This window comes from Bos indicus, chromosome 5, assembly GCF_029378745.1.
Source record: "Bos indicus isolate NIAB-ARS_2022 breed Sahiwal x Tharparkar chromosome 5, NIAB-ARS_B.indTharparkar_mat_pri_1.0, whole genome shotgun sequence".
NCBI lineage: Eukaryota > Metazoa > Chordata > Mammalia > Artiodactyla > Bovidae > Bos > Bos indicus.
The window spans coordinates 114,296,207-114,320,589 of record NC_091764.1 but is presented as its reverse complement, the minus strand read 5'-3'; the positions used below and the strand labels follow the sequence as shown (position 1 = coordinate 114,320,589).

At 46.2% G+C, this 24,383-nt stretch overlaps 1 protein-coding gene across 3 annotated transcripts in view; it reads left to right on the top strand.

Moving 5' to 3' along the window:
• Positions 1–891: 891 nt before the first annotated feature.
• Positions 892–24,383, top strand: part of PACSIN2 (protein kinase C and casein kinase substrate in neurons 2) — a 115,434-nt gene continuing 91,942 nt past the window's right edge. For 2 of the 3 annotated variants that reach the window (XM_019961936.2, XM_019961933.2), the window contains exon 1: positions 899–1,034. The gene's annotated coding sequence lies outside the window, so the exon portion shown is untranslated. Of the gene's footprint in view, positions 1,035–24,383 lie in introns of all 3 variants that reach the window. The other variant, XM_070790533.1, reaches the window with a different exon arrangement.

The following is a 24,383-nucleotide window of genomic DNA, read 5'->3' as shown; positions in this document are numbered from 1 at the left end:
TCAATGATTATTATCACAAGCACATTGCAACGGAACAAATACTTTAGAAAGGGGAAAAAACCCACTCTGTTTCTGTCCACTTCTCTTCTAGTCCTTGTGCAAACACAGTAGCAGTTTTAAGAGTCCCCGCCATTTCCTATCCGGCTTTTCCTTTTAACATTTTAGTTTAAGCGTTTTTCCATATTGCAGCACCATCGTCCGGCTGAATTTCAAGGCGGTTGACTTGGAACCAATACAGGCCTGGGGTAGGCCTGGGATACGGCTGACCCTGCTTCTGCCGTTTATTTACTGTTTACCCCGGGTCGTTGCCCGCCTAGGAAGTTACTTGGCCTGGGATCCCCAAACCTTCTCGTGAGCTCTGTACACGCGCGCGGGACCACACACCACTCTCTGTCCTGCTTTTAAAAACTAAGCCGGCTCAAGTGAATCTATGAATCTAAGAAGCCCTGATGACACGCGTCTGTGAGTGCCGTTTGAAAGGAAACTTTCAGAAAGACTACCTTCCCTGAATTCCCATTAAGCGCGGTGCCCACCCTCCCTCGGCCCCCATCTCGGCGCGCCCGCAAAGCTGAAACACTCCTGGCTCCTGGGAGAAAGTCTCACAGACCCACAGTTTTGGAGCGACTCGGGGAAAAGTGACCCCAACCGCCCTCCTATCAGCTAAGTAGGCACGCCCCCTTCTTTGATGGACAGGCGAAGTCGCCAATGAGGCCCAGGGGAGGTCCCTTTGGCTCGCTAGGGGGCGTGCCGCCTCGGCTCTCCTCCGGCCCATTCAGGGGAGCCGAAGGTGCCTTGGGGGCGGGGCCCGACGCTCAGCAGCCAATGGGAAGAGCACAGCGGGCGCGGGGGGCGGGGCGTTCGGGGCTGGCGGCAGGAGCGGCTGCGGCAGGGTTAGGGCAGGGCCGGGGCAGCGAGGCCGGAGCGAGGGCGGGAGCTGTGGCCGGAGCCGGAGTCGGAGCCGGAGCCGGGGCTTGGAGAAGCAGTCGCGGCAGGAGCGGGGCGCGCAGAGTGCCGGGAGACGAGCGGCGGCCCAGGTGAGGGACGCGCCGCAACGGTTGGGGCTCCGCGGGGTGTGGGGGTGGGGCGGACGGACGCGGGGTGCTTGTTGGCAGCGGGCCCACGCCCTGTCAGGCCGCGGCCGCGTTCCGCGCCTATGGGCAGCCTCTGGGGCCGCGTCGCCCGCGCGCGAACTTCCTGTAGCTGAGGGAGCCGGGGGCGGGGTAGGGGTGTTGAAGGGCGTCCGGGGGCGAGTCGCTGAGGGAGCTGGGGGTGGGGGGCCGGTGTTGAGCGGCGTCCGGGGGCCGAGGGGAGCGCCGGAGGGGACGTAGAGGGGCCTCCGGAGGGCGCGCGGGGGCCGGGTTTCGAGGTGGGGTGCGGGGTCTGGGCTGGGAGCTGGGGCGCCACAGGGGAGCGGACGAGTCCTCCTCGGCTCGGCTGAGACAGAAGTTGCGGAGCGGGACCCGTTGAGGTCAAAGCGCTGCTGCCGTAGCGGGACGGAAGACTCTCTGAGGGACTTAGCGAGGGGAGGCGGGGATGCCGAGGGGTGCGGGGGTTCCCTCGGGCGGGGGGCGGTGGGGAGCGCAGGAGGAGGCGGCGGGCTGGTCGGCGTCACTTAGAAGGCAGGGCCCGGTCCTCGGGTGTCCTGGAGGGGAGGGGCGGCCAGAGCAGGCGGGACACTTATGCGGATACGCTGGTTCGGGGCGCTTTGAAGACCGTCCTCCATTTCCTTCCTCCCCACCCTCCCTGTCCCTCACCCGGCTCTACATGGGGTGGGCGGAGGGGCGGCGTGGGGTGCAAGCCCTTCCTTGTGAGCAGGTCCTAGGGCCGGGGGACAGGCAGGAGAGAGGCTGGGGGTGTTTGCCCCGTTGGCCCAAGGAGTCTTCCCTGATAGTACTTTTTAGAAACGGGAGCTCCCTCCCTCCTCTGGGGTTGGGGCATCCGGAGAGGCCTGGGATTGGAGAGGTAGTAGTGATTTCTGCCGCTCCGTTTCAGCGGCTCTTTAAGTTTCAGCTTCCACCGGAGGAGGCTGGCTTTCTTTTCAGACGGAGTTGGTCAGGGGAAGCGAGCTCTGTCTCCTCGGGTCCCACACAGCTGAGCCTTCGAGGGTTAGGCGCCTGAGGGAAGATGGCCTTCAGGTGGGGTCTGTGCACCATTCCTGGGTCTTCCCTTTCTCTCTTTTACCCCAGTTGTCCTGTATTTCTGTGGTTAAGAATGGTTGGCTACTCTGAGTCTCCACGGCTACTCATTACGCTGTTTACCAAACACTCCCTGGCTGTCTTGATGAAAATCAGGAGGCCAGCTCAGAGATTTTAAACCTGGGCTGCAAGCGGTGAGCTCACACCAGTTTTTTCCTTTCTCTGCGGTTCCTTGGTCCCCAGTATTCCCAATATGCTGAAGGATGGGTAGGTTGGAGCCCCGGGCAAGGGAACCAACCAGGTTGTCCCTGTTGAATGCCGGCCTTCCCCTTCCTGCCTGAAATTTCTTATTCCACTTGAATCACCAGCCTGCCAGCAGCCTCCCCATAAAGTCATTGAAGGGGAGCCACTACAACTGGGATTCCTCTTGAGTCATGTGGGAAACAATAATCTGTGTGCACTTAATTCTAAAGTTTCACAATCTCCTTGGTGAGGTTATGTTAGTTGAGATATGAGACCACTACATCAAAAACTTTTCTGTGCTGTGTTTTTCTCTTGACAATCGTCTGAGAGCTTTAAAGAAACTGGCCATGAGGCTGATGATATTTATTACGTGGGAAAGGAACGAAGCACAGAAGAACAGATGAGAGATTAGGTCTGTACTCCAAATTCACTATTTGGGAGAAGAATGAAAACTCATTTGAATGGAAATGTCATTCTTAACTCACACTATTGGGGAACTGGAACTTTATTATTTTTAGCCTCAAGTATGTAAGATATAGGTCATAAGATTTAAATAATCTAAAAGTAAGTATGTATAAAAGCAATATCTGGGTTTTGAACACAGCTTGTTGCTGAAACATATAGCTGGCTTTCCCCAGTCCTGGATGCCCAGTCCAGATTTCTGATGGCCAGGCAGTTTCTGGGGTGGGAGCTGAGGGGCATTTGTCTTTAAATTTTCTCATTTGTTTATCCACTTGGAAGTCTGTTCAGACAAGTGCCTCATGCTCAGGTTTCCTTCCTCTGACTGGGTCACGGTTGATTCCACAATGTTATGGAATATCAAAAAGATGACATAGATTCCTTAATAATGGTAAGAGCAGCTTGTGTTTAGAGATCATGATAGCTTTTACCAAGTGCTTTCTGGCCACCCTCACCTGGACCTCTCATCTGACTCGGGCCTGCCTTATCTGCCATCGGATTGTGCTGGTGACTTTGTGAAGGCCACCCTGTAGATTATTTTTGTAATGACCACATTCATGTGAGTGATGGTGCTGGCACTGTTTTTTTTTTTTTCCAATTAAGCTTGTTTGGAAGTGCAGCTGCATACCTGAAGGCAGCACAGCAGTGCCTTCCTTAGGAAGTCAGTTTGCATTCCATCCATAGAGACCTTTCTTTATGGCCCTGGCTGGGATCTTTCACATACCTGAAGGCATGTCAGTGCCTGAAACCTGTTTGCTGATGGGCTCAGTTCTGTCCCTGGGATGGCTGTGTAGGAATTCCTTCAGATTTTTGTATTCAAACGATTGTGCTCTGCCAACTGGAGATGATCTTTAAAGAAGAACTCAAAGCATTCTGTGCAATGCAACATTCCTGGCATACATATAGTTCCAAAGGTAACTATTTCAGGGACAATGGCCATCAAAGAGAACAAGCTTTAGTATTTTGATTAAAGACACAACATGACAAAAATGCCTTACTTTAATATATTATCTTGCATTTAGTCCCATGATTGTATGTTTATCTGTTTGCTTGGTAAAACTGAACATCATGGATTCTAGTTTTCTTGTTTCCTAGAATAAAAGCTTTAGTTTCAATATTAAAATGTCATTTGAGAGTGTCCTGACATTAGGCACTGAAAGAACAAGATATGAGAGTGTAGAAATGAATAAAATGCTGTCTCAGTGATCAAAGGCCTCAGCAAAAAGCCTTAGGACAATGAAAGGAGGGAAATTTTGCTGTAACTTTAGAAAGAACATATGCAGTGGTTTGTATAATATTAATGTGCTCTATGGCTGATCAATGCAAAGAAATATAGGAAAACTACAGAATGGGAAAGACTAGAGATCTCTTCAAGAAAATCAGAGATACCAAAGGAACATTTCATGCAAAGATGGGCTCGATAAAGGACAGAAATGGTATGGACCTAACAGAAGCAGAAAATATTAAGAAGAGATGGCAAGAATACACAGAAGAACTGTACAAAAGAGATCTTCATGACCCAGATAATCACGATGGTGTGATCACTGACCTAGAGCCAGACATCCTAGAATGTGAAGTCAAGTGGGCCTTAGAAAGCATCACTACGAACAAAGCTAGTGGAGGTGATGGAATTCCAGTTGAGCTATTCCAAATCCTGGAAGATGATGCTGTGAAAGTGCTGCATTCAATATGCCAGCAAATTTGGAAAACTCAGCAGTGGCCACAGGACTGGAAAAGGTCAGTTTTCATTCCAATCTCAAAGAAAGGCAATGCCAAAGAATGCTCAAACTACCACACAATTGCACTCATCTCACACGCTAGTAAAGTAATGCTCAAAATTCTCCAAGCCAGGCTTCAGCAATATGTGAACCATGAACTTCCTGGTGTTCAAGCTGGTTTTAGAAAAGGCAGAGGAACCAGAGATCAAATTGCCAACATCCGCTGGATCATGGAAAAAGCAAGAGAGTTCCAGAAAAACATCTATTTCTGCTTTATTGACTATGCCAAAGCCTTTGACTATGTGGATCACAATCAACTGTGGAAAATTCTGAAAGAGATGGGAATACCAGACCACCTGACCTGCCTCTTGAGAAATCTGTATGCAGGTCAGGAAGCAACAGTTAGAACTGGACATGGAACAACAGACTGGTTCCAAATAGGAAAAGGAGTTCATCAAGGCTGTATATTGTCACCCTGTTTATTTAACTTATATGCAGAGTACATCATGAGAAACGCTGGACTGGAAGAAACACAAGCTGGAATCAAGATTGCCGGGAGAAATCTCAATAACCTCAGATATGCAGATGACACCACCCTTATGGCAGAAAGTGAAGAGGAACTCAAAAGCCTCTTGATGAAAGTGAAAGTGGAGAGTGAAAAAATTGGCTTAAAGCTCAACATTCAGAAAATGAAGATCATGGCATCCGGTCCCATCGCTTCATGGGAGATAGATGGGGAAACTGTGGAAACAGTGTCAGACTTTCTTTTTCTGGGCTCCAAAATCACTGCAGATGGTGACTGCAGCCATGAAATTAAAAGACGCTTACTCCTTGGAAGGAAAGTTATGACCAACCTAGATAGCATATTGAAAAGCAGAGACATTACTTTGCCAACAAAGGTCCGTCTAGTCAAGGCTATGGTTTTTCCTGTGGTCATGTATGGATGTGAGAGTTGGACTGTGAAGAAGGCTGAGCGCTGAAGAATTGATGCTTTTGAAGTGTGGTGTTGGAGAAGACTCTTGAGAGTCCCTTGGACTGCAAGGAGATCCAACCAGTCCATTCTGAAGGAGATCAGCCCTGGGATTTCCTTGGAAGGAATGATGCTAAAGCTGAAACTCCAGTACTTTGGCCACCTCATGCGAAGAGTTGACTCATTGGAAAAGACTCTGATGCTGGGAGGGATTGGGGGCAGGAGGAGAAGGGGATGACAGAGGATGAGATGGCTGGATGGCATCACTGACTCGATGGACGTGAGTCTGAGTGAACTCTGGGAGTTGGTGATGGACAGGGAGGTCTGGTGTGCTGCGATTCATGGGGTCGCAAAGAGTCGGACACGACTGAGCGACTGATCTGATCTGATCTGATCTGATGGCTGTATGAGATTTATGTGACTTTTTCCCTCCCTTGAGTGTGGGATTGTAGAGTGTAGATGGAGACAAGAGCCCTGGGCTTGGTCCAACCTCTTCCTAACTAGTCCTGAGCCCAGGACAACCACATACCTTAGGGTCTCAGTTTTCATGTTTGTAAAAGGAGAGCCTGAGAGGTTCTTAACTGTTTGAGAAACTGATAACAAGTACAGACCTCTTCCCAGAAAGCACACCTGTGGACAGCATCGGAGGCCTGGACCCCAGATTAAGAACTCCTGGATCATCTCACCTCTAAGCTCCCTCTCACCTCTGATATTCTATAATCCTATTTTCCTGGTCATCTTTGAGCTAATAATAATAATGCCTCGTATTTATGGAAGACACTCCAGAGCATTTTCATCTCTCTCTTTTTTTTTAGTCCCACAAACATTTCTGAGCAGTGTGGGTGGTGATGGATACTCCTTCTTAGGGTAGGAGTATTCTTCTCCCCTAGAGAGAGGGGTACCAGGCCTGGCCACCACTTTAGTAGGATTACATAGCCAGCAGCCTGCTCCTGATTGCCAGCCTGGGGTTTTTCCATTAGGTTTAGCTTCCTTGGTGGTTGTCATTATGAGTTATGTTTGGCAGTGTAAATATCTCAGAGTGTGTCACTTACAGAGGAAATATTTGTTCATCTGCTGAAAGGACTGCTTTGTTTTTTTTTTTTTTTTGGTCTGAATTTGGATCACTAAACACCTTTCTTGACTGTCAAAAGGTTACTTATTATGTTTTTGTTATTTTTTTATGCCATACTTTTCCCTGGGAAATGTTTGTAGGACTTGAGTGTTTTGAGCATACTTGTTTAATGTTTATTGATTAAAGAGTACATTGAAATGATTACTTTCCAGTTGCATGGCACTTGAGAAACTTGTGAAATAAATGTTAAGAGAAAATTCCTAACATTTGACTTGTTCTGGCAAATATGTCCTCACAGATGAGACTTTTCCTGCAGCCTGAGAGGCGCCTCCCTAAGCCCAGAGCCACTGGGTGGGTGGGTAGAGGTGGGGTGGGGAGGGTGTTTGAGAGTCAGGTGTGGATTGTGCCAATCACCATGACTATCCACAGGGCTTCCTGTGGCCCTCTGGTCAGATTCTGAATATATTAGGGACCTTTTTTTTTTTTTCAGTTTATTAACAGAGTACAGAGTATCAGCTATGTAAAGAAGTTGTGTATGCAAAAGTATACTAAAGTTTAAAGCCTCACAGATATTAAGTGGTTTATTACTGATGAAAAGACTCATCATAATGAAGATGTGTTGAAGAATCAGACTTGGAGGAACTAAGATGGTCTATAGTACATATCTCTCAAATGTAGTAAAAGTATGTGTTCTGTTACACCTGATACCTGTAAGGAGACTGGCCAACTCTCCAGGCATGGAAAAGTGTTATTTGCTCATTTCATAGTGCATTTCTTTAGAATACTGGAGAGACTGAGGCAAACATGCACAGCCTCACTGAAGTCCAACATAAAGCCTGATGTCATGTGTCAGCTTCCTGGGAATTGCTTGCAAGAGGCAGTGGTGAGGTGAGGCTGTCAGAGGGCAAGGCTGGTGATGAAGGGTAAACTCCAGGCAGCTGCCACTGGACAGAGGTGGCATCCAGTTAACTATACTGCATGCTGTGAAGTCTGCTAGTGTTTATGGGCCCTCCTCTGACCTGGGTCCGGAAGATCCCCTGGAGAAGGAAATGGCAACCAGCTCCAGTATTCTTGCTTGGAAAATCCCATGGACAGAGGAGCCTGGCGAGTTACAGTCCACAGGGTCACAAAGAGTTGGACACAACTGAGCACATGCATGCTATGATGCACACACACCGTGGCCAGGAAACTTGCATCTGTTGGCTCTTTTCTTCCAGGGGCCGGTCCATGATTTAAATATTGATAGAGTAGCAGAGTTGTTAGTAGTGAGCTGGGAACTCCATTAGGCTGCTGTGTCAAAGTTCTGCTTTTTATTTAAATTTCATTTCCTGAGCTGTTTGAAGGGAGTGTGCCCTGATGAGGGGAAGTGTGCAGGTTGGGTTGAAGGGAGCCTTCCTGGCCACTGTGTGTGTAGTGCTCTAGATGCTTGGCTCTACTCAGGGTTCTGGGATACTGAGATTCAGGTGACTGTTAGTCAGGAGGTGAGCTTAGAAGCGATCCCATCTTTGTGACAGTAGCAGATGGGAGTATGTACAAAGGAAGGGCAGACAGAGGAGGGTGGAGCTGACTGCCTTCGGGACACTGCAGAGAGCTGACCTTCAGGGAGGTGGCCTTGCAGTGGTTTTACCCTCCAGGCAGATGATGACTGGAAGAAGAGTCCCAGGCAGAGGTATGGAGTTGTAAAGAATGTGGAGGTGTGAGAGGGGCCCCCGAGGGTAGGCGGGCTTCATTTTGTGTGACCTGCCTTGTAGGCCAGGCAAGGATTTGGACCTCCTTCTGGAGGATGAAGGAGCCGTTTTGGGGTAACAGACACAGCAGGTTGAGGCTCTGCACAGGAGTGAGACGTCAGGTGAGATGTCAGGGATGCAGATGGGCAAGGAGTGTTTCAAATGGCTCATTTTAACAAAAGTCACTTACGTCCCGGGAGGCTCAGGGATTTCCATGGAAATTCTTAGGAAGCAGTGCTAATCTCTAATGAGAGGGACTTCCGCAGTGGGATTGGCATCAGTCTTGACTCAATTTCTTTGCCTGTATTTACGTTGGTAATACAGCAGCTGCCTGGGTCCTGCTTCTCTTTTCATACGGCTTATGCTCACAGATCCACGCAGTTAGTGTGTATCTTTCACTGCCAGTTCCTGCAAAAAAAAAAAAAGTAATATTGCAGTAGATATAGCAGGTAGCGTGGCTTCAGAGCCACATAGCCCTGAATTTGAGTTCCAGCTCCACTACTAGGCAATTTCCTTGGCCAAATGCTTCAGTATCTCCCAAACCAGGCTACTGACAGCCCCTCCTCATATGACTTGAGGAGGGTAATGTGTGGGAATGGACTGTAGACCCTGAGCTCAGCACCTGTGCCTGGTCTGTGGTGCCAACTCAGTAATATTGGTATCCCTCGAAGTGCAGTGCCTACTGAGTGAGTTGGCTAATTAAGAAAAAATACACCTTTAAAGGTCTCAAACTGATGTTACACTATCCCGTTCTACTGAAAATCCTAAGATGCAGTATTCTTTTCTCAGCCTAAGTCTATTCAGTATACTCAAACCTTTCCTTAACAGGGATGCTGTTGGGGTGGTTGATGTGGATGAGGTTTCCAGCACTGTTTGGAATACCCTCCCATCCTGCCACTGACAAGGCCTGTCTTTTCTGTTCTCTTCCTCTAAGCTTCTCTCTGATTCTGTCCCCTTGGTTGGGGTGAAGGCCTGAAGGTGATCTCTCCCTGGATTTTGAGGGCAGCCCTGCCACACAGAGGCCTTGTTCCCATCTGGGTTGGTGATTCTGTGCTCGAGTTGAGCATTACATAGGCTATTAGAAAGCCTGACCTTTGGTGTTGTGACCAGCTTTAGTGACTCAGAGGTGGAAGGGACCCTGTTTGATGGTGACAACAGTTCATACTCAGGTAATGAAAAATATAAAGACTTGAAAAAACAAATTGTAAAGCAATAGGTACACTCATCACGTGTAAAATATTAAAACAATATACAGTGACTATAGTTAAGGTTGTAGAATAATGGAAAGTTTCTTGATTTCCGCACTGTTACATTGCCTTTTTACTTTAAAAATTAATATTTAAGCAATAAGTTGACTCTATAATTAAAATAAATAAACAGCTTGGTTGCATAGGCATTTTCAGTTTACCAGGAATCTTCCCATAGTCCTCATTTTGTTTTCAAAACAGCCTTGTTGGTCTGTTCCCCTCTTCATTTTCCAGAGGAGGATAAGAGGGAGGTCTGGAGGGTCAGTGGTTTTGCCTGAGGCTGGCCAGCCAGGACCCCATGTGGGCCTCAGCCTGAATCCATAGTTCTTAGAGAGCCCAGTTATGGGGGTCTCTGCTGCAACCTGCAGGGTGGTCTTTAACATAGAGAATAAACTGTGGCTAGTGTTTTGAAGTTTCCTACTGAATACATGAGACTTTATTATTGTAAAGTGATACCCAAGCCATAGTTTGTGAACATTTTCATATTTTAAACAGTGCTTGTGTTCCATGGTATCCAATTATGTTGTCGCCAACTAAGTGTGCCAAGTGTGAGCTGTGATCTTCAGAAGAACCACAGAGCAGGCTCCACAGCCCATGTGGACCTCCAGGCCTGCTATTAGTGGGTTCTGTAGCTGGCTGATTGCTGGAGGAGGGAGCGGGCCTACCTGGGCGCTGTTTAGCTGAGACATGATGATGTTTTAATTAATGAAGTGATTGTGCCCTCTGCACCAGTGAAGGTGTCATCAGTTAAGGAGCCTGGCAGCCAGTGAGGAGGGCAGAGCAGAGGCTGTTTGCCATCTGGGACAGGCCTCTGGCTGTGGGGGCTCATGGGGGACCCTACAGGAAGCTGTACGCTCCCGCTCATTCAGTTTTTGCTACAGATGGAGTTAACTCCACTTTACACAAGAGTAAACCAAAGCTCTGAGAGATGAAGTGACCTTCACAGGGTCACCAGCAGAGCTGGCCCTCGGCCTGACTCTGAAGCCATGCTTATCTGCTGTCTTGAATAGGTGCATTCTGAGTCACTTGTCCTCAAATATGAAAAAAATCTGTAAGTTAATCTTCCTTCCCCACCTCTCAGAAACACAGAAAAGAGGCAAGTTATGTAGTCTTTTGTTTAAGACAGGATCTCTGCCTACAACTAACTTGATAAAGATAATCCAAGAGTTTGCACTAATGTATGCAGTGGGGAGATATGGCATAAAGGGAGAGGCTTTTGAACAGCTGAGCTGAGACTTCAGAGCTCCTGGCTTCGGTGGGAGTGCTCCTGCCTCATCTTCCACTAGCTGCTTTTTGAAAGGTGCTGTATGAGATTGAAAAAGCACTCACTTAGGGGAGAAGAAATTATATTTTGTCAAGCGTCCATTTGCACTACACTGCGTAAAATTGCAGAAGAGCGTCACATTTCCATTTCATTGGCGTGACAGCAAAGGAAGGTCATCTGTACAGGTAAATTACAGCAGATGTTTGTTTTTATGCTTGTAAATATCAGTCACTTTTATGTCAAAAGACTTTCTTTGCTTTCTGGTCTTTTAAAAATTGAAGGCACAACATAGAAAATAGAGTTCTTTTGAATAAAGAACTCTTTGTGTTCTACTTTCCATATGCTTTGCGGTTTAAAGTTATCTTAGAAGCAGTAGCTGCACCTACTAACTGACTGCTTTGTTCCGAGCTTCAGAAGAGGCTGGAGAGCTGTATTGCCCCTGTCTGTCCTCACAGACACTCGAGACTCCCAGGTTGCCAGTTTGAACATGAGGGTACTGCAGGTAGTGAGACCATGTGCTGAGCCCAAGGTCCCCAGGGTTGTAGACAGGGAAGAGAGTTTGAAGCCTGCACTGGCTACATTGTGTTGAGGGAGAGAAAGATTCCTGGTAAACTGAAATTTTACCAGTGGTAAAGAATCTGCCTGCAATGCAGGAGATGCAGATTTGATTCCTGGGTTGGGAAGATCCCCTGAGAAGGAAATGGCAACCTACTCCAGTATTTCTTGCTAGGAAAATCCCATGGACAGAGGAGCCTGGCAGACTACAGTCCATAGAGTCGCGAAGAATAGGACATGACTGAGCGCACACACCCACTGCCTGGCTACATGTCCCTGTCTCTCCTCATCAGTCTGCACTGTTACAGTTGTGTTATTCAGATCCCCTTAAATATTTTATCGAATATTTTTCCATGTTATCATTGTTCTTAAAAAGATTTTTAATGGGTGTGTAAGCCTGTTGATGTAATGAGATTAAAACATTCCTCTGATAATGAACATTTTATGTTATTTCCACTTTTTTTTTTTGCTTTATTGTAGATGCATTTGCAGTTGACAATTTCATTTTTCTTTTTTTCATTTGTATAATTAGTTCCTGGGTATAAATTCCCAGAACTAGAATTCTTGGATTAAAGGATATGAACATCTTAGAGTGTTTTGTTTGAAAGCCTGCTCTGTCACTTCTGGGTTTATATTTCTGATTTTTAAGAGAAAAAAATAGAGATTTTTTTTTTCCTTTTTAAATTACTTTGGCCTTTAGAACTTTCAAGTATATGTGAGATAAACTTTTGTGAGGTTTTCTTAAATGAGTCATATTTCCTCCCAAGTTTCTGGATATAATTTTACTTGAATGAGATATTTTACTTCATAAGCAAGAAGCAGTCTTTGAAAAAGTCCTTACTACTTTCTTTATTAATCACCTGAGCTAATGTTCTACATTCCCTTAGTGGTAAATATTTGTGATTGCATTCTTTGATTAATTCAGCTGTCATGATGCTCTGAACCAAGGTCTGACTCAGAACTTGTTCTGCTTTTCTTTTCCTCACTTATAATACGCATATTGGGAAAGACCATGCAAGATTGTTTCTGCTGCTGTCATCTCCACCAGGACAGCCTGGGGGATCTCGCCATCCTTTGCATTTCTCCGGTGTAGCTCTGAGGGACATTCCTATATCTGCCATTACTAGAGGCAAACATTCCAGAGAAGTACTGGGATGTTCATACTGTTGGTGTTTACTCTTTCTTTTCTTTCTTTTTGGCTTGTTTGTTTTTTCCTTCTGAAGTCACCTTGTACCTTACCGTGGATTGGCTTAGCTTTTCACATTCCACTGTTCTTGGGTGTTCACCTACAGATTGAACGGAGTCCTGTTTTCTTTCCTGGTGGCTCATTTCTCAGGGTCTGCAAAGGAAAAACTGCTTAGCAAGGACAGGAGGGCCCTGGGTGGGGAGCAGTGGCTAGACCTCAGCCCTCATCCTTGGGTCCCCGCCCCTGGATGCCTGCTGCTCGCCTCTATTGTACCCGAAGGAGGCTGTTTCCTCTTTAGTTCTCTGGCCTTGTCCTGGGCAAAAACTCCTCTTTTCTTGGTTCCTCTTATCCTAGCTAAGAAAGTCTGATGTTCACAACAAAACAAAACATCACTACATATTAAGGCAGAAATAAGAGGAAATAATCACCAACTACACAGAAGCATGACAAGAGCTTTGTTTCTCAGGCACAGGTGAGTTTTTGACGCCAGTGCTGTGGGCCTGTGTTACTGTATTGGCGCAGCTAGTGCTGCCTAGCTTCCTGCTTCCCTTTCCCACCTGTTTGTTCAGTCAGTAAACCCAAATTTTAGAGTAATGCTTTGTTCTGTGCTTGGTAGTCTGTGTTTTTATTACACACATGGAAATTGTACTTTGCCCTGGTTTCCACAGATGCCTAAACATGTCTGGTGGCTGTTGCCTGGTCAGCTGGCTGAGGTGTGGTTTGTGTGTAAGATGCTGGTAGTGGCTGGATGGAAGCCCTAAGGCTTCCTATGGCTTCTCAACCAAGCTAGATGGTAACCACTAAGCTCCAGAGGTACACGGTCATAACTTCCCTTTGTCCTTTCCACATTTCCTGTTTTATTTCCTGAGAAAGCTCTGCCCAACTGCCCCAGCTTGGCAGGGTGTGGCATGGAATGGAATGGGGTGACTATTTCAGGACATGGACCTTTGAACCATGAGGCATGATTCCTCAGCAGCCCTTAGCCCCAGCTTTATTCTGGGTTGGACAGATTGACATTGTTCCATCAAGTTTCTTCTGCTTTTTAGAACTGGGGCCGGTGACTGGAGCCCAGAGTTAGGCCTTACCTGATAGTCTCACAGAAAAGGGGCCTTGAAGTGGGGCCAGAGCTGGTAGTCTGGCCATGCAGAGGTCATGGAAAAAAAACTTGATTGGATGATTGGAGTGCTGCAGTATGCCTCCCTTTATGAAAATGGAGTGAAGTAGTTGGTACAGTGAATTCCAGACTTTTGTTATTTTGCCTTTTAGATTTCTTTCTTTCTTTCTTGGTCTTGCAGGTATAAGTCTGAAGTTGCTTAGCTGGGATTGGACTGGGCTGTCTCATTACCTCCCTTTAAAGCTAGACAAATTTGTTTCCATAATTGGAACAAATCTCCAGAATTGCTATTTTGGACCTGTGCTAGTTTGTCTACAACTTCCACTAGGAACTTGCAGGTTTGTGAAATTTGGAAATAGTTAAAAATAGCATGCCCTCTTAACTTATAAGTAAAAAGGCAGGGGGAAGAAAACCCCAAACCTTTAAATCCTTGCCTTACAAAAACTTAATGTTAGTGGTGTGACTGGAAGAGGGGGAGGCCCACTCTCAAGAAGCAAACTTTGTCAGTACCCCTGCCCCGCCCCGAACTCCTGGGGAGTGGGTAAGAGGAAGGAGCTTTCCCTCCTTGGGGTGGAGGTGGAAGATTCCAGTACCCAGAGGCTGTGAAGCGCTGCTTCTGGTCCCTCTGCAGGCTCCTGCTGTTGATGGGGGCCTGACTTTCCATCTCAGGTTGCTCTCTGCTGTAGGAGGGCCTTCTTGGAGCAGTGGGACAAGCCCTGCTGAGTAATGGTCGTGGGCCAGCCCAGTGTTCTGTGCTGCAGGTGTATGTCGCGAGTTTATTGCCTGGGCTTGAATCCCAGTTCTGCAGTTTATTGTGGGTCCTTGGGAAGTTCCTGATCTTTCTGTGCCTCAGTTACCTCACTTCTAAAATGGGCATAATGGGAGGATTGTTGTGAGGGCAGGATGAATAAGTATGTGTTATGTACTTGCCTGGGACAGTGTTGCACTTTGAGAGCCCTGTTTAGTGTGGCCATTGCGTGCCTCTAAGCCTCCCAACTGTCCTGCCATGTGACTTTTTGATTCTGACTTTGCAGTGAGGAAAGAGGCTCACAGAAGCTTAGTAACTCCTCAGACCCAGATCCACCTTAAAGTTCTCTCTCCAGTGCATTGGTGGTTCCCAACAGGGACCCTGGTTCTCCAGGGCATTAGAGGATGGTTACAGAGGACTGTACCCACCAGCTGTACTTTGTAGATGGGTTTTTTTTTTTAACTGCCCTTGTACACACACAAAGACAGACAGACACACAAAATATTTATATGTTACTGTATAAAAATGATGCTATGATTATGATTAATAAAATAACAATTCATTTTAAAGCTTGAATTTATTGTAGTCTTTTGTCATCTTGATTTCCTGAATCATTGAATCAAAAAGTACTATCGTTTAGGAATCTCAGGACCTTGTTAGTCTTAAAACAAAGCATCCTTTTGTGGGGAGAATTCAGTAACTGTCTGTTGTTGCCCTTTTCTTGCCCGGTATCTTCGTGTATGTCCTTTTGTATATCTGGCATTTGAATGCCTTCTCAAGGACCACTGGGTTTAAAACTAAACATTCAAAAAACGAAGATTATGACATCTGGTCCCATCACTTCATGGCAGATAGATGGGGAAACAGTGATAGACTTTATTTTCTTGGGCTCCAGTATCACTGCAGATGGTGACTGCAGCCATGAAATTAAAAGACACTGGCTCCTTGGAAGAAAAGCTGTGATCAACCTAGACAGCATAGTAAAAAGCAGAGACATTACTTTGCTGACAAAGGTCTGTCTAGTCATAACTATGGTTTTTCCAGTAGTCATGTATGGATGTGAGAGTTGGACCATAAAGAAGGCTGAGTGCTGAAGAATTGATGCTTTTGAACTGTGGTGTTGGAGAAGACTCTTGAGAGTCCCCTGGACCAGGAGATCTAACCAGTCCATCCTAAAGGAAATCAGTCCTGAATATTCATTGGAAGGATTGATCTGAAGCTGAAGCTCCAATCCTTTGGCCACCTGATGCCAAGAGCCGACTCTTAGAAAAGACCCTGATGCTGGGAAAGATTGAAGGCAGGAGGTGAAGGGGATGACAGAGGATAAGATGGTTGGATGGCATCACTGACTCAATGGACATGAGTTTGAGTAAGCTCTGGGAGTTGGTGATGGTCAGAGAAGCCTGGCATGTTGCAGCCCATGGGGTCACAAAGAGTCGGACGTGACTGAACAGCATTTATATATATATATATAATTTATATATATATAAAATTCAGTGAATTCCTGCTCCCTCCTCTGAGGCTCTAGTTTGCAGAATACATTCCTGAACCCAAACCACGGACTTAAAGGCTAGGGCCTGCCCCCGGTGAAACTGCCTATTGCATGGTGGCCGCCCTGAGAGGCCTTTTCTCTTCTAGGAGAGCCCTCCTCTTTGTTAGATTTTGCTCTGTAATTTTACTGCCCTGCTCACCTAACCTTGGTCATTAGTGTTCTGATATATGTGCTTGAAACTCAGCACTATGATTTTTGACCTGTATTTGGGTCTCGGATCTCCTTCAGAATTTTGTGAAAATAGATTCCATGCCACCTTCCCACCCCACTAAGGGGCTCAAACACTTTTTGCATGCAATTCCAAGAGATTCCTTAGTCCCCATTCATGTTTTGAACAAATAGTTGAACTTCTGTCATGTGCAAGGCACAGTTCTAGGCTCTGGGGGTCACAGCAGGAACTCAGTAGACCAGGCCTTACATTTTAGTTGGGGGAGACAGAACATGGTTAGACAGCTCGTGTCCCATACTGAGGGAAGGCTGGCCTCGGGGGCTGAAGCTTCCAGGCCTCATCCCCCTGCTTAGGGCTAGGCTTTTTGCCAATCTCCCGGTTCCCTTTCACCCTCCTGAACTGGTTTTTGAGGTTATCATCGTCATAAAGATTTTAGAAGATTTAATATTTATTGAGGCTTATTTTGAGCCAGTACTATACGTTTCCATGCATGATTATACTTATTCTTATGAGAACTTTGTTTTGAGGTGGAAAACTGGCCTTAAGAGAGGTTAGGTGACAGGTCTCATAGCTAGGAAGGGTGGTGCTTATGATCATATGATCAGTGTGCAGTTTAGGATTGTGGAATTCATCAGAAATGGCAACCAAAAATTTAATGTGACCATTTTGCCCTGGACATGTCCATTCTCTGACTGGTTCCTTTAGTAGTCAGATATTTAATTTTTACCTGACTGTCACATCAAATTGCCTTGCTCAAGAATGGAAACATGAGTGGAACATGCTTCCAGGCCTCTACATGGTGGGTGTTACAGACACTTGGAGTTACCAGATATATATATAGAGACAGTTGTTTTCTTGTTTCAATTTTTTAAGGCACTACCCAATGAACAGACTAACTTCCTGAAAAGTTGCTTTGAGAAAAACTTTGTATCCTCTGCAGAGGGTGGAATAAAACAGGGTTTGTGCTCTTGACTCAGCTCCTGACATAACAGAATCATTATTCTGACTGGAAATTTGCAAGCTGCCATTGCCCTGGCATTAGCAGCTGTTAGTTCCTTAAATATTTAATAACTTCATATCTTATTTGCATTTAATAACTTCATATCTCAGCTTTCTTCTACGGCTTGCTGCAGCTTCATGTCATACGCAGAACTGCATCTTTGGAGTTATTTTGAAACATGACCAAGTGCCAGGGTGAAGTTTCTCTATAGCCATCTCATCTCATGGAGGAGCAGCTGGACTGTGGGTCTGGCTCAGTGTTACTTAAATGCTGCAGTGTCCAGCCATTCTTCCTGGGATTTTTGGGTTTGGAGAAGCCCTGAGACTCGGAGGGGGAAGTTGTCTCTTTCTTATCTGACCAAGGGGTGCTTGTTAGAAGTCCAGTCCTGAGAGAGTTCAGAAGGTATTCTAAGTGGAGCTTTCAGTCTAAAGGGTGAGGCAGGTTTGGAGGAGTCTAGGTTTGAAAGCCCAATAGAATGGAGATTGGGGAATGAGGGGATAGGGTGGTGGACAAGAGAGAACCTGTAGGATTTCTGAGCAGGATGGGATGGACAAGGCAGCTGTTGTGGCTTCTTTCCTTGGCTTCCCCTTCTCAACCATGCACAGGGACAGAGGCCCTGGAATTCCCTGTCCCAGTAACCCCAGCATGATTTCGAGACATGTTTGGGCCTCTTCCCTGGCTGTGTTCCACAGAGGGTGGACCGTGGTGAGGTGCCATCACCTCAGGCTGAGACGTGGCCAAACGGTGGCTGTGTACAGGGTGTGTATGTGTAGATGGGGCTCGGGTGCCCCACAAGTACACTGGGGGTCCTTGTGGTACAGGATTCATTGTGTATTTGACCTCTGTAAATGACAAAGTCCATGCTTAATTATTGAGTGTGCTTGTCCCACACCATCTCTGCTGCTTATGGCAACGTGCAGAGCTTGAAGGTGTCCCTCCCTGTCTGACAGCTGGGACTTGGGGAGGTGGGTTCGATATCAGGCCTGTTTCCTACTCAGCTGTTCTTAGCGTTAATCCAGCCACACCAAAGGAGGACTGCTTGCACTGTGCCATTTACGCAAAACCTGCTTCTCGGGCTTAGCTGATGGAGGTCTTTGGGATTTTGTTAGCATTCTGGCACAGTATCAGAAGGATTCCAGTCTACATCATGGTCTTTTTTAGAGCTCACATTCTATTTCCTCTCTAGCCTGGAAGATTCAGTAAACAACTTTAATACTGTCGTATAGAACTTTAACTTGCAGCATAGCACAGATACTTTGGCTCGGGGGTAAATAGCTCTTCTAGAAACAAGTCAGTTCACTTCAGCAGCAGCAAAGCAGCGTTTACAAGAACCTTTCCGGGCACATTCTTCTTGTGCCTTCTTGTCCTCTGGGAGGGGAGGGACCCCGTGTCTCAGTCACTTGCCCAGCCGCGGTGTTGCCCAGTACCTATGACCGTCCCAGGGCTGCTGGGGCTGAAGTGCCCCTCCGGTTGGAGATGGAGGTGAGCGTGGGGCCTGCCCGAGGACTGTGGAGCCTTCAGTGTGTCCCCAGCTCAGAGAGTCACTAGAGCTGGTCTGAAACCGTGTCCTCACAAAGAGAGAAAAATAAAGACTTGGTAGTTTTTCTGTGTTAAGGTTAGCAACTGTCTTTTCTTGGGCAGGAATCTTTTGGTATAAGATTGTGACCTTTGTATCTCTTAGTCTGAAAATGTCTTTTCTTTTGGTGGTGGTGGTATGAGCTGGTAGTGTTTTAAAGAGTATACTTACTTGACAAAATAAAGTTAGCAGCCTTCTGTAATTTGCCTCCAAAAGTCTATAAAGGATTTTGGTATAACTCGAACTATCAGTTGCACATATGTAAAGTATAGTGTGATGAGGTTTGACACATGAGCACGTCCGTTAAACCATCACCACGTGCAAGATAATGAACATGTCTATCACCCCCCAAAGTTTCCCTGAGCCCCTATAGCCCCTTCTGCCTGCCCCTCACTACTCCCAGATGGATGTTGGTCTGCTTTCTGTCACTGTAGATTAGCTTGCACTTTCTACAATTTAAATAAGTGGAATCATACACTGTATCCTTGTTTTTTTAGTCTGGCTTCTTACACTTCTTATAAATTATTTTGAGATTCATCCCTGTCGTAACATATATCAATATTTCATTCTTTTTAATCCAGTGTATAGATATGCCACACTTTGTTTATTCGTTCACCTATTTTTTTTTTTTAGTATCTTAAAATAATAACTTTATTTTTTAAAATTTTAACTTATTTTTGGCTGCCCTGGGTCTGCATTGCTTGGCACAGGCTTTCTCTAGTTGTGGCGAGCAGGGGCTACCTTTTCGTTGCGATGCGTGGGCTTCTCACTGCGGTGGCCTCTCTCGCTGTGGAGCTGGCCCTTGGTACACAGGCTTCAGTAGTTGCGGCACCTGAGCTCAGTGGTGGCCGACAGGCTTAGCTGCTCCGTGGTACGTGGGATTTTCCCAGCCCAGGGATTGAGCCCATATCCCTGCATTGGCAGGTGGATTCTTATCTACAGAGCCACCAGGAAAGTCCCTCATGCACCTATTGATGGACCTTTGGGCTGTTTGTAGTTAGGGGTATTACAGATAAAGCTGTTATGAACATTTGTGTATCCGTCTGTGTCCAGGCATGCTTTCATAGCTCTTGGGTAAATACTAGAGTGGTACACCTTGATGATGGCAGTGTTGGTTTAACTTTTTAAAACACTGCCTAAATATTCTCTATTTCTAAAGTGCTGTACCATGCTACATTCTCACGAGCAGTGAGTGAGAGTTCCAGTGCCTCCATGTCCTTGCCAATACATGATATGGTCATCTTTTTAATTTTTGCCATTTTAATAGGTCTGTAGTAGTGTCTCACTGTGGTTTTAATTTGCATTTCCCTGATGACTAGTGATGTTGAGCATCTTTTCAAGTGTTTGTTTGCTGTCTGAATATCTTCCTTGGTGAACTGCCTATTCAAATCATTTGCCCATTTAAAAAGTTGGGTTGTTTATTTTATTAATTAGTTTTGAGATTTCTTTTGTATATTCTGGATACAAGTCCTTGTGAAATTTATGATTTACAAATATTTTGTCTCAGTCTGTAGCTTGTCTTGTCTTCATTCTCTTGGCGGTGTTTTTTGAAGAGCAGAAGTTAAAAAAAAATTAATGAAGTCTGTTCTTCTATGGTTTGTGCATTTTTGGTTGGTGTCATAGCTGAAATCTTTGCTTAACCAAGGTCACATGTTTTCTTATAGAGGTTTTGTAGTTTTAGTTTTTACATTCAAGTCTATGATCCATTTTGAGTATTTTTTTGTGTATGGAATAAGGTATGGATGAAGTTTATTTTTTCGCCCATGGATGTCCAGTTGTTTTAGTACTACTTGTTGAAAATTCCTCCAAATTTTGCGGGGGGTTAGTTTTTAGTCAGTGAAATCCAAAAATCTGGGAGTTTGGGTTCTAGGCACACAAATCTTGTCCCTTTCATGACTGTTTCCTGTTCTCATCAGTTTTCACATAGTCTGGCTTTCTCTTTATTTTGTGTGTGTCTTAAGCCCCTTGATGGCAGAGGTGCTGTCGCTGGGCAGTGTGTGAGTAAGGGGCTGAGAGATGCCTGCCGTGATCCTGTGTGGTCTCGTCCTCAACTCTGGGCCTTCCAGAGGTCTGGGCGCAAAGCCTGAAAGATCTTCCTGGTGAGTGGGTTCCAGGCAATGCCTCTTTTCCAGAGGTGACTGTGGAGGCCTGCCAGGTACAGGGAGGTGCAGGGACAATACGCCTTCTGTGCCTGGGTGGGTGGGGATGCGCCCAGGCTGGGGGTGTGGCTGCCATTGAGGAAGTCGGGGGGTGGGGTGGGGGGGAGGGGGGCGGCGGGGGGGCATTCTCATCTGTGTGGCCTGGCAGCAGTGTGACCTGTCATCAGCCTGAGGAAACATGGCCCCATTCTGGGCTCCTGGTCCCCCCTCAGCCCAGCTTTATGACTGTCTGTGAGGGAATGGGTATTCATTCTTCTTTTCTCTTCAGTCACACAGCGGTCCGAGAGGCCCCCACTTTTGTACCACTACCCAGCAGCTTCATAGGGGCAGTAAAATTTGTGTCTGCTTTTTGACCTGTGTGGAGTTCTCTTGGCTCATACACTGCTGGTCGCACTAGTACTAGCACAGTTAGTACATCACCAGCACCTGGAAGCAGTGGAGCCTTTCCTCTGCTCTAAGCCCTTTTCCTGTATTATCCATTTAGTCCTCCAACAGTGCTATGGGGTGGCTACATTTTACAGATGAGGAAACGAAGGTACAGAGAAGACCAGATGTCAGAAGTCTTTTGGCTGTGCTTTCCATTATTCAGTGTTAGAGAAGGGATTTCATTTAACATTGATCATTAACTCTCATGAAACAAAATAGAGATAGTGGTTTATGGGGCTCTCTCTTCTAAGTCTTCATTTCCTTATCAGCAGTGGGGAGCAGTTGAACCATTTGATCAGATTAAGATTCTTTAGTGGCTCCCAATAAACTCCAAACTTGAAATCTGGCCCCTGCTTACCTCTTCAGCCTCATCTCTTGCCACACTGAACTTTTGCGGGTTTCCCTCCTCACCTGTATCTTCCACGAACCCTGTTACATTGGCTGTAGATGCCCTTTCTTCCCATCTAAGCCTGCTGAACTCCTACTTACCCTTCAAAACCCAGTTCTAGTTTTACCCCCTTCTCCTTGACTTAAGGCGTCCTGTCCCTGGGCCTGCAGAGTGCAAGGTGCACACTTGTACCAGTGCGTCTCAGGTCTGGTGTGATTGGCCTACTGTCTGCTGGTTTCCCACTGGGCCAGGTGAGGTGGAGGGCAGGGACTGCCTTGTACCTTGGAATTCACTGTTCTTAGCTTGGTAATTGGTAAAGAATCCACCTGCAATGCAAGAGACCACCTGCAGGGTAGGAGATGTGGGTTTGATCCATATGTAGGGAATATCTCTTGGAAAATGGCAATTGGCACACACCCCAGTATTCTTAACCTGGGAAATCCTTTGGACAGAGGAGCCTGGCAGGCTGCAGACTATCAGGTCACAAGAGTTAGACATGACTTAGTGACTAAACCACCACCACCACCAGCTTGGTAATGGCATATAATAGAAGGCAAACATTTGTGGAATGAATGAATGTGACATGAATGATATGAGGACCCTCAGGTCTCAGGCCTGTTAGTTTGTCATCATCCATCACTGCAAGTGCCCAGGGCAGCCTTCATGGGGGAAATGATGTTGGTGCATTTAAAAAGCATTATTCAGTGATTCCTTTCAATCCTGAATGAGGCTTACATAGATCTTTTTCCCCCTTCTCTGAGAATGAGTTCTTCTGTTGTGTTAAAAATGCATATACTATTTCTTTGACCATCTTTTAAGTGCTTGCTGTGCTTGTGTGTGCTGTCACTTCAGTCGTGTCCGAGTCTTTGCAACCCTATGGACTGTAGCCTGCCAGGCTCCTCTGTCCATGGAATTCTCCAGGCAAGAATACTGGAGTGGGTTGTCATGCCCTCCTCCAGGGGATCTTCCCGACCCAGGGATTGAACTCGTGTCTGTTGCATCTCTTGCATTGGCAAGTGGATTCTGTACAACTAGCAACACCTGGAAAACCCATCTTTTAGATCATAAATTTGACCATCTTTTAGATCATAAATTTAAGTTTCTATATTTTCACAAATGGGTGTGATGCCATTGTAATTTTTGTAGTAAACTCAATAAATAATTTTTGAAATTTTCTTGGCAATGTTGGGGCCAGCATGGATTGATTAGAATGGATCAAGTTTAATCTGATGTCTCTTTCTGAAGGAGAAAGAAGTTTGGCAAGAAATGTTGACTGTGTTTAAGTACAGAGAGCTGCTTAGAGGTGTTCTGCTGCATTTCACTGTAGTCCACATGCCCGTGACTGTGAGTTATACCCCTGAGCTGCTTTAGTTCAAGGACTTTTAGACTTTTGGCTGATGGACTCTGAAGCTGGACTCCCCTGGGTTGTTGAGATATGAACTTTTGAATTAGTTTCAGTTCATTGCATAATGTATTTTTTTGCTTTAATTACTAAGAGGCAGGATTAATCAGTTTCTCCTGTCTACTTTCTTAATGGTGTGTGTGGTGGGGAAAAGGAGGTAAGAGGAACAGAAGGCTGAATTATATCTTTGTGAACATGGGTTTCAGTTTTATTTGGTGACAGTCCATCCCTGCTCAGCACACGTCTGACTTCGGAACATGGTGCCAGTGTGTGCAGTCTTTCCTCCTGAACTCAGAGTGGGCGGTCTTGAACCACCGTGGTGGGTGGCCAGGGATGTCCCTGAGGGGGAGAACCAGCTGTGTTTAGGGGTGTTGTCTAGGGGCTTGAGATAGAATTCTCCTCCATGGAGAGCTAACCAGCTTGAATGCTGACAGTAGAGATCAATGTTCCAACACCTGCCAGATGGGAGGTACTTCATATGCCTTATATCCAGCCCTCACCACAGTGCTTCCAGGCTAATACTATTGTCTCCTTTATATACATAAAGGAAACCTGTTCAGAAGTAACTAAGATACTCATTCAGTATTATGCCTCTAGCAAGTGCAGAGCCAAGGTTTGAAGCCAGGTCTGTCTTGGTCTTTCCCCTGTAACATGGGGCTGGTAGGTGAGCTCCTTAGCCTCTTCTCTCAGTGTCCAGCTGCAGAGAACAGTTAGGACAGCTGGGGATGTGAGCATGTGGTCTCTGCTCACACACAGCTCTGCGCTGGGGCGTCAGTGGTGATGTCTATCCTGTGTCCATCTCAGTGCTGTGAGATGCATGGCTCTGTCCTGGTCTGTTGGTGGGGCAGAGATGTGGACATGCCCCAGCCATGGGAAATGTCTTCTTAATCAAGTGTGGGGAGTGGTAGACTCTACAGTCAGGGTGGTATGAGGGGACAGTGCTGTGGATGCAGCCAGCAGATGGTAGTCAGGGGAAGATTCATGGAGGCAGTGGAGATGTCTGTATCTCTATGTGTAGAGGTCTGTATAATTTCCATACAGTAAAATTCATTAGAAATTTAGGGACTTTATAGGCGTTGGGAATCAATGAAGTTTTTAAATCAGAAGAGTGGAATAAGATCAGACCTGGGTTTCAGGAAAGTTTTCTGAAATGGATAGAAAAGGGTTTGGATGTAGAGAGGCAAATCTTTGATCCAATAGCAACTGCTCCTTCTTAGGGTCTTTGCTCTTGTGGTTCCCACTTCCTTCCAGTTATAGCACCAAAGCCGCCTCC